Genomic DNA, 10,636 nt, shown 5'->3' with positions numbered 1-10,636 from the left:
AGTCATTGAGTGGGTGTGTTTCCTGTGGGGCACTGCAAGGATTGTTATTGGCCCTATGTTATTTAACAGCTGACCCTATACAGGTCATTGATAAACAAAATCATCACTGATAAAGTTTGCAGATGACACAAAAGTTCGGGGAGTGGTAAATAATGAAGAGGTCAAGTCACTGATTCAGAGTGATCTAGATTGCTTGGTAAGCTGTGTGCAAGCAAGCAATATGCATTTTAATACAGCTACATATAAAGGTATATATCTGGGAACAAAGAACGTAGGCCATACTGACAGAAGGGGGGTCTCTATTCTGGGAAGCAGACTCTGAAAATATTTGGGAATGGGGTGGATGATCAGCTGAACATGAGCTCCCACTGTGATGTTGTGGCCCAAAGAGCTAATGTAATCCTAGGATGCAGAAACAGGAATTTCGAGTAGGAGTAGAAAGATCATTTAACCTCTGTATTTGGCACTGGTGTGATCATTATTGGAATACTGTGTCCAGTTCTGGTGTCCACAATTCAAGAAGGATGTTGATAAATTAGAGAGGGGTCAGAGAAGAGCCATGAGAATGATTAAGGGATTAGAAAACATGCCTCATAGTAATTGAGTTTCTTGAGTCTCTCCATTTAGTGTAACAAAGAGAAAGTTCAGGGGTGACTTGATTAGTCTGTAGGTACCTACATGGGGAATACATATTTGTAATGGGCTCTTCAATCTGGAAGAGAAAGGTATAACATGATCCGATGGCTGGAATTTGAAGCTAAACAAATTCAGACGGGAAATAAGGCATAAATTTTTCACAGTGAGAGTAATTCATCATTGGAACAATTCACCAAGGTTTGTGGTGGATTCTCCATCACTGGCAATTTTAAAATCAAGACTGGATATTTTTTCTAAAAGATCTGCTCTAGGAATTATTTTGGAGACATTCTATGGCTTGCATTATACAGGAGGTCAGACTTCATTATCACAATGGTCCCTTCTGGCTTTAGAATCTATTAGTCTAATACAACCCTCAGCCCCAAGTTAGCCATATTGTAGCATAAAAAAATTATTAGTCAGATCCTATTAAAAAAAAGATCAGGAGATTAATTGTAAAGTCTCATTATTTTAAAGCCAGTGATCTTGAGGTTTGTTTAGTTTGTCTTCTGGTCTTTGAGATTCACATTTTCAAGCTTTTCTCCACAGCTTTGAGGGATAAAAACAGATCTTTTAAAAAAAAATGAAAGCTGACACTCATGTCACCAACTGCCTCCAGGTGCTGGGAGTTTAAAGAAAATACAGGATATTGTGAGACTAACAATAAGACTCACAAAAGTTGGCAATGTTACTTGTGCTTTTGTTCTTATAAAACTTTCCGTGGGAGAACGTACATTGATCCTTTAGACTGGAGTGAATGCTGCGGGCACCAACGCAGTCAGCATTTTGCAGAGTGGGAGCACTGACAGGAACCGGGTGACTAAGTACTGGTTATGACTAAGGGCATGTGAATCAGTCTGGCTGAAAGAAAGATGTCCGGAATGCCTTTCTAAGACTTGCACTGAACCTGCAGCTATAGTTTGGAGATTTAAAATAATTTTAAATGCTAGTGTTCTTACAATTTGGGCTTGACAGCCTTGAAAGTGTCTCTCTAAGCAAATCCTTATTTGCCTTGTGAATTAAGGGATAAAGAGCACAAGTCACTTGTGTATAAAGGAGAGAGAAACTGAAGTAGCATGAATTGAGATTAACATTGCCCAATAAGCAGCTCTCATAACTATGGTCACCGGACACAAACTTGGCACTAGGAAGGGGATATATCTTTTTTGTCACTTGAAATTTTGGGAGTGTTTGATTTCCTCATTCCTAACCCTAACCATTCATGACTCCACTGCTCCTCCACTCCCTTCCCCAATATCGGTCACCACATCCAGCAAGGACTACATTAGCTGGATATTATTGCTGAAACAGTAGCACTACAACACACTATTGTTACGATTAGGATTCTTAACTAGGGAGTTCACATTTCTATTAGTGATTGTTTCAGACTGTCTGCTTGAGTCGGCAGACATTATATTGGTTCCACTTCAGTCAGATTTTTTAAGGCTATCTTCCCAGCCACAAAGATTAGAAACTTATTTTGTTTTAAACGTAAACTTACGTGCTGGGACCGAATTATGCATTACTTTAAACAAACTGAAACTGAAATCAGAATGTTACTTTACCTGGTCAAATAATCACATTATATATTGGCCTTTGACATTAATCAATCAATCATTTAAAGAGCTGGCTGAGACATCTGACTTTTCCTGGCGCCAAAAGCCTCAACAACTTCCTAGGTATCAAAAGTCAAACCCACCTCCAACATGTTCCCAAAATCTCACTTGTTCTCTGCCCAGCTATCAAAACATCCAATTCCTCCCTATCCCCAAACACTCATTTTCAATAGAAAAAGTCTGCAGCACATTGAAAATGTAAGAGTTTGGCAAGCACAGAACATACTGAATTTAATAACTAAATTAATAACACAAGAAATATTGGACCAAGAGACAGGAGGGGAAAGGGCTTGGAGCACATGTAGTTGTGGGGCTGCAGCTATATAATTCATGTCTAGTGTGCTGCACAGAACACGTCACCTTGGCTGATATGTATGAAGTGCTTTGCAGATTTTAGTTTATGGTTATTTAATCACAGTGCACGGATACTTTCTTCCATTTGAAGAGAGTTATCCCTGCTCTGTGAAGCAACTTTCATACATTAGACTGAATGAAGAGATAAAGGAGGGTTTGGCACAGCAGAAAGATTTTCATATAAATTTGCCCATTCAACGTTTTGCAGCACCCAAAGAAAATTCAAATTTTTTGTGTAATTTAAAAAAGGAGTGAACAGAAAATGTTTCTCTTAAAAAAATCTCACCAAGCTAGACAAGTAGAAGATTAGTTTTTCCAGTAAAATAGGACTATCCAGAACTTGTTAACACAAATATTCAGTGAACCTAATCAAACTTTGAAATGTGGCCCCCAAGTCACAGGCTACATTACAATCAAAGAAATGGTATTTGAATAAAAGAAGATGCATAAACATTGTATGCTATTAGAAGAAAAGTGCTGATAGTATTAGATAAGATATACTTACCTGGCCTCAAGGTAGTTGCTGAGTGATTTCCCCTAATGTTTAGCTCACCTGTTTTTATCTGCAGCTGTGATAGAGAAAGCCAATCAGGTGAGTTAGAACACTTCATGAAAGACACTGATTGGGTGAGCTCACAGCAAGTGTAACTGCTCACATTTAGTATGTAATGTCTCTCAAAATCTTAATGGTCAGGATGTAAATAGGATGTGCGTTTATTTATTGATTCAGTTTTTATTAACTAAACTTAGCTTTAGTTTTAAAAATGCACCGGGCACGTACTTTAAGGCCTCAGTTCAACAAAGCTCTTAAGCACATGCTTAAATCCATCCCAGTTCAACAAAGTACTTAAGCATGTGCTTAACTTTAAAGATCAGCATGTGCTTAAGGGCTTTGCAGAATCAGAAGCTAAGACCATAACAGAAGCATAAGAAACGCTTTGGTGCACCCCACTGTATAAATATCCTTCATGCTTCTGGGTACCCTACAATCAAACACTTTCTGGGCCTGAGTCTGCAATGCTTACTCACATCGAGTAGCATTAACTCCCACGAGGGTGCCAGCATCAGAACCTTAGGTACAAAGCAAAGGTTGACCAGGCACAGTATTATGGGAGAACACTTCCAGTAATATGCGACTAGCTGCCTAGCATGTCTGATACACTTTCAGATTGATACAGTGGGACAGTAAGAGATTAGTTATGGAATTTTTTTTCCAGGTTCCTATTGCTAGCAGCTTTATTACTAAATTAGGGTTTAGCACCTAAGAATCCTTTGTACCCCTAGCTAAAATACTCCATAAGGACTCCCAGGTTAATGCATGCTGCCTGAAATGAACAACTATTAAAAAGCAGGTGTGTGGGAAACTTTGCTGTCGTACATGAAAGCAGGTTATAAAAAGCAGCAATGACTATTTGTTTTGGACCCAAACCTTTCATAGGCAATAAACATGATAGACAGAGGCCCCAGCAGAGGAATGACATTATCTTTGTCCTTTTTATGATATGTGAAATCTCTGGAAAACATTGCCAGGGATAATCCATAGTGGAACAATCCTGTGAGTTATCTGATGTGACCCAGTCTTCCAGGTCACACATAAAGGTGCCCCAAATAATGTTAGTCCCAGTAAGAATGATGTTCTATGTACATTCCAGTTAAAGAATAACCCAAGGAGTCCATTCTGTGCTTGATATCACCCTCCCCAAACACACCTTGAACCAATACATGCTTAAATCTAGTCTAGATATGGGACTGACTAGGTACTGAACATCAACAGTGTGTTTGAGCAGCATGGAACTGTGAAGTCCTCACACAGCCAGATCTGCCCTGCACACTCAGTACTGAAGACAGGAATTTTTTATTGGTTTGATGCTGCCTTGCCAACGTGTGTGCTCAGATGATGGGGCAGATCAGCCCACAAACCTTGTGGGGAACAGAGTTCCTCTGACATCCCTATCACACCTGCAAACAACTCTCATTTAACCTCACCATGAGTGAATAACAATAAAAACTAAAGGGATACATGGTTATATAACTCTTATCTTCCGACTGTGCAATGTTCACATTCAATTTGCAAATGTTATTAACAGTGGAAAAAACCAGTTCATATAAGTAAATGGAAGTGGTTTATTACATTTAAAATTTGCATTACTGTTCCCTTCAGAGATGGGGTACATTCAGATTTTACATTTACAGACCAGCTTTTATCCTGAAGCTTCCCATTGAAATAAGCCAGTTTAAACAGGAAAGTTGCAGCAAGCCAGTCAACCGGACTGCAACACATCGTAAGAAATAGGGAGAGAAGAAACATTTGGGGAAATTCCTTGCTCTCACAAAAAGACATCATAGAATAATTCATGTCTAGAAAGAGCAGATAGGTCTTCTGTTTTTAAAGTATCATATGAAAGATTCCACAAACTGTAAACTGCATAGTGCTCAATTAACTAGCCTTCGAAAGGATGAAGGGCTGATCTGATTCCACTACAGTTTGTACCTGTGGGTGCCCAGCTGTTTAGGAATTTATTTCATGACCATAAAGCCAACCTCTTAGCTTGATTCTCTCTTTTATAGGAATGTATAAATCTCATTACGAAGGATGGGTGCAGCACAAAGGTGAATTCAGGGGGACACTTGGAGACAGAGTAATTCAGTGCTTTTATTTTATTTATGTATGTATTTATGTATAAACGTATTCCATTGTGGAAGAGAAAAACCCCACACACATTTCCCCGTGACAAATGTTCTTCTTCGAGTGCTTGCTCATGTCCATTCCACTATAGGTGTGTGCACGCCTCCGTGCAAGGTTACCAGAACTTTTTTCCCCTTAGCTGATCCCGTAGGGCCAGCTCCAGTGCCCTCTGGAGCCCTGTGCAGTTCCTTCTTTCTGCCTATGACAGTTGCTGGAACTAGCCTTGCTCACAGCAAGTACTACTCCCCTTCTTTGGACTTGTTTTGTACTCTGAATTTATTTTTAGCTAGTTAAATAGCTGTTAAGTGTAGTTAGAGATAAGGCAAGTCCCTGCTGGGACTTCAAGCAGCTGGGCCATGCCCCGGTTCCCGGGCTTCAAGCCGTGTGCCTCCTGCGGGAAGGTCTTCCTGCTCAGCGACCCCCACGACCACTGCCTTAAGTGCCTGGGGGAAGCATGCAGAAAGGACAAGTGCAAAATCTGCAAGGCTTTCAGACTGAGAACTCAAAAGGACCGAGAAATCCGGTTGAAAGCCCTGCTGATGGAGGCAGCGCTTCGCCCGGGGTCCAAGCTGGCCCACTCCACCTTGGTACTGAGTGTGGCATCGGTACAGAGCGTGCTGTCGGCACCGTCTGCAACTCGGCACCATACAACTTTGCCGGTACCGAAAAAGAAGAGGAAGCAGCGCACGGAGAGCGGACACTCCCCAGCACCGTCAGTACGGAGGGGGGGGTCGAGTGCAGAGACGCACCGAACTCGGTCTGTTGAGATCCTTTCTCCATTGCCTGCATCTCCGGTTAGGGAGCTTCCCCTGACTCCTGGGAGTGAGAGAATGCCTCTGCCAACTCCGTTGACACTGGAGGCTTTTCAGGCGGCAAGAGCCTTGTTGGTCTTGCCTACGCCACCTCCGCCCCACCCCTGCTGAGGGAGAAAGGGCTGGTGTCATGGGGGAAACCCATGTGGGGTCCCCCTGAATGGCGGAGGAGATCCCCGGTGTGGGGAGGAAGATCTCCCGCCGGACAGTCTCCAAGGGTAAAGCAGAGCTGCTCCCCTGGTAGTCGCTCCAGGTCAGTGTCGTCAAGCCAACCTGCACCTGCACAGGACATGGAGTCTCCCTCTTGGTGCCAACGTCAATCCCCAGCACCGGAGGCAGTGTAAGCCAGGAGGTGGCACTGGTCGAGGTCTGGCAGGCAGCGCTCGGACAGCTCCAGTTCCAGCTCCCTTGCACTGAGGATTTCGACCGTACCCAGACAGCACAGAACCCGGTCATTGTCGGAGGAGGACCTGGCCCCGCTGAGTTCTCCCACACCAAGGTGGCGCGGAACCTGGTCGCTGGAGTCCGGCTCAGTACTGAGGAGTTTGGGACGGCACCAACCTCGGTCACCGAAGGCTTCTACAGAGCCGCAAGGCAAGTGACATCAGAAATCATCAGTACTGAGACGACGTTCCGGTACCTCTAGCTCTTTGGAGCGTGACCCCGCTTGTCAGCACCGCTCGCAGCAATGGAGGCAGTCCTTATTGTACTCCAGGTCGGAGGTGTTGAGGGGCCGACCCTGGCATGGAAAGGTGCCCGTGACTGGGAATGGACACAGTACTGCAGGTCCAGGGCCTCTGACTCCGAGGATGCCTCGGGGTCTCCTGGGGGGGGACAGTCGTTGGGCGAGTCGATGCCCCCATAAAGAGCCAGAGCCCATGGCGCAGTTAGCCCCAAGCTGCCCCAGGGATAATGGCCGCAAGAATGGCCTTATTGGGCACCATGGGGCATCCAGGTGGGACCTGGGCCCCAATCCATTAAATCGTCGGGGGTGCAGTCCCTGCCTCCTGTACAGGAGAAGGCCCATTGACATCACTCCTCGGACGAGGAGTCGGACCCCAAGGAGGCAACCTCAGTGAGCACCACCTTCCGCCAGGAGGTGGTACACCCGCAGGCTGCACCACTGCAATCCTCCTCCTCCTCACCTGATGAGGCAGTCTCCCAGGACCACTCTGCCACTGGATGATTTCAGGGTGCACCAGGAGCTGCTCAAGAGGGTTGCCCCTAACTTGGGGCTGGAGGTGGAAGAGCTCAAGGAGGCCACAGATAGCCCCTTTAATGTGCTGGCGGTGGCTGCCCCAGCTCGAGTGGCCCTCCCAGTCCACGGAGGGGTCCTTAAAATTGTGCAGGCCCTGTGGCAAACCCCTTCCCCGACATCAAAGGCAGCTGAGAAGAAATATTGCATCCCAGCCAAGGGGTTTGAGTATTTGTTCACACACTCCGCCGCAGGAACCCTGGTAGTAGATGCTGCGAACCAGTGGGCTAGGCAGGGTCAACCAGGGTCAACTCCCAAGAACAAGGACAATAAGAAGCTGGACTTGTTTGGGAGAAAGAGTTATTCAATGGCAAGCCTTCAGTTTAGAATTGCCAACCATCAGGCTCTCCTGGGCAGGTATAATTTCAACCTGTGGGACTCCCTGAGACGGTTCGCTGAGGCCCTGCCCCAGGACCAGGCTGCCGACTTTAGCACTATCATGGAGGAGGGAACCGCGATAGCTAGAGCAGCGCTCCAGACGTCCTGGCATGCTCTGACTTGGCAGGCAGGGCTATAGCCTCCTCCATTTGTATATGAAAGTGCTCATGGCTGCAGTCCTCAGGCCTGTCCCAGGAGGTGCAACAGTCCATCCAGGACCTCCCCTTTGATGGGTCGGCCTTATTTTCAGACCAGACTGATGCGAAGTTGCACGGTCTGAAGGACTCCAGGGCCACGCTTTGCTCCCTGGGCCTTTACATGCCCCAGGTTTCTAGGCGTCAGTCACACCCTCAGGCGCAGCAGCAGCCAAGGTCTCAGCCCAGACCATTCCAACCCTATAGGCAACAGGGTAAAAATAGGGGGTTTAGAAGAAGCAATCAGCCCCCTAGCTCTTCCTCAGCTTCCCCAGAAAGGACCCCCTAGGAGGCTGGGCAATTAGAGGAGGCAATTTTGACGGTGCGGCCGAGGGTGGTGCCCCGACTGCTCTCCTGGATCCAGCCCAGCCCTTCCTGAACAGGCTAAGACCCTTCTATCCAGAATGGGCCAAAATCACTTAGGACCATTGGGTCCTCGGGATAGTTTTGGGGGGCTATGCCCTGCAGTTTACATCTACCCTCCCCAACAACCCTCCATCCCTCTTCAAGGACCCCTCTCACAAGCAACTCCTCTTACAGGAGGTGGACACCCTCCTCAGCCTGGGATTGGTGGAAATGGTCCCTCAAGGCAGAAAGGGTTCTATTCGAGGTACTTCCTCATCCCCAAGGTGAGGGGGGGTCTGAGACCCATATTAGACCTGCGTCATCTAAACAAATATGTCAAATGACTCAGGTTTTGCATGGTCTCCCTAGCTTCCATAATCCCTTCCCTGGATCCAGGAGACTGGTATGCGGCCCTTGACCTCAAGGACGCATACTTTCATGTGTCTGTCCTCCCCAGCCACAAGCGTTTTCTCCGTTTCATGGTGGCTGGCTCCCACTACCAGTTTACAGCCCTGCTCTTTGGCCTATCTTCGGCTCCGAGGGTATTCACCCAGTGCATGGCAGTAGTGGTTGCCCACCTAAGACGCAAAGGTGTGGAAATTTTTCCTTACCTGGATGATTGGCTGATCAGGGGCAGGTCCATGTCCAGGTCCCAAGTGCAGGAGAGCATGACCCTCACTCGCTCCATGTGCTGCAGGCTGGGACTACTCAGAAACAAACAGAAGTCCACATTAACCCCAGTGCAACTCAGAGTTCATTAGGGCTACCCTGGATGCTTCCCAGGCCAGAGCCTTCCTGCCTCAGCCACGTTTCGAGGCGATGGTCTCTATCATCTCCCAGCTGCACCGATGCCCTATGACAACAGACAGGCACTGCCTACAGTTGTTAGGCCACATGACAGCCTACACGTACATAGTGAGACTCGCTCGCCTGAGACTCAGACCACTTCAGGTGTGATTGGCCTCGGTATATGTACCGAGCAGACACCCACTGGACCAGGTGGTCACAGTGGCCCTGCCTGTCCTAGCCTCCCTAGACTGGTGGCGGACTCCTCGGGCAGCGCTGAAGGGTGTTCCATTCAAGAAACTAGTCCTGTCGGTCATCCTAATTTCCGATGCTTCGGACGTAGATTGGGGGCCCCACATCAGCGCCAAACTAGGCACTCAGGGGGTCTGGTCAAGGGAGGAGAGGTAGCTGCACATCAATGTGAAGGAGCTGAGGGCCGTCCGCCTAGTGTGCAAGGTGTTCCTCCAATTCCTGACAGGCAGGGTGGTGCAGGTGCTGACGGACAACACCATGGCCAGGTTTTACATAAACAGGCAGGGGGAAGCGTGCACCTCAGCCTTCTTCAAGGAAGCTGTCAGTCTGTGGGACTTTGCCGTGAGGCACGATTTCCCCTTGACGGCCTCTCACCTTCCAGGAGTGAAGAACGATGAGGCGGATCACCTCATTAGGTGGTTTCTACTCCGCAACGACTGGTCGCTACACCCAGAGGTGGCGGTTATGATCTTCCGGAAGTTGGGCGTTCCCCAAGTGGATCTATTCGCGTCGCCTGGAACAAGAAGTGTCTGAGGTTTTGCTCGCTCCGGGGTCAAGAGACCGAGTTGATTTCTGACACATTCCTCATGGACTAAGCGAGGAACCTCATGTCCATGTTCCTGCCCAGTCCGCTCCTGCTCAAGGTCCTACTGAAAATAAAGAGGGACAGAGCGGACGTTATACTAATCGCTTCAGCCTGGCCGAGGCAGCACTGGTTCAGCATGCTGCTGGACCTTTCGGTTGCCCCACCTCTGGAGCGCCCGAGACGACACAACCTTCTGTCCCAGGACCATGGTCATCTGTTGCACCTGGATCTGGATTCCCTGTACCTCACAGTGTGGAGGCTCTGTGGCTGATGGAGGGAGAGAAAGCCAGCTCGGTGCAGGTCCAGCAAGTCCTGCTTGGCAGCAGGAAGCCTTCTACACAGGTCATGTATCAGTCTAAGTGGAGGCAGTTTACCTGTTGGGCAGAGTCCCGGAGCATCCTGCCCAGCCACTTGCCTATACAGGCAACCCTGGAGTACCTGCTCCAGCTAAAGCTCCAGGGTCTGGTGCTGGCCTTATTGAAGGTTTACCTGGCAGCCATTTTGGCCTTCCATCAGCTGCTATAATGGAGATCACTGTTCTCCCATCCCATGTCGGTCAGGTTCCTCAAGGGGGTGGAGAGGCTTTATCCACAGGTCCATGACCCAGTGCCTCCCTGGGTTCTCAACCTGGTCCTCTCAAGACTCACGGGGCCCCCCTTCGAACCCATGGCTTCATGCCCTCTGCTTATGCTTTCATAGAAGGTAGCCTTCCAGGTGGCCATTACCTCAGCTAGGA

This window comes from Emydura macquarii, unplaced genomic scaffold (assembly GCF_026122565.2).
Source record: "Emydura macquarii macquarii isolate MOO-44397 ecotype Brisbane River unplaced genomic scaffold, CSIRO-AGI_Emac_v2 contig_1043, whole genome shotgun sequence".
In the NCBI taxonomy this organism is placed as follows: domain Eukaryota; kingdom Metazoa; phylum Chordata; order Testudines; family Chelidae; genus Emydura; species Emydura macquarii.
This window is presented reverse-complemented; position numbering follows the sequence as displayed.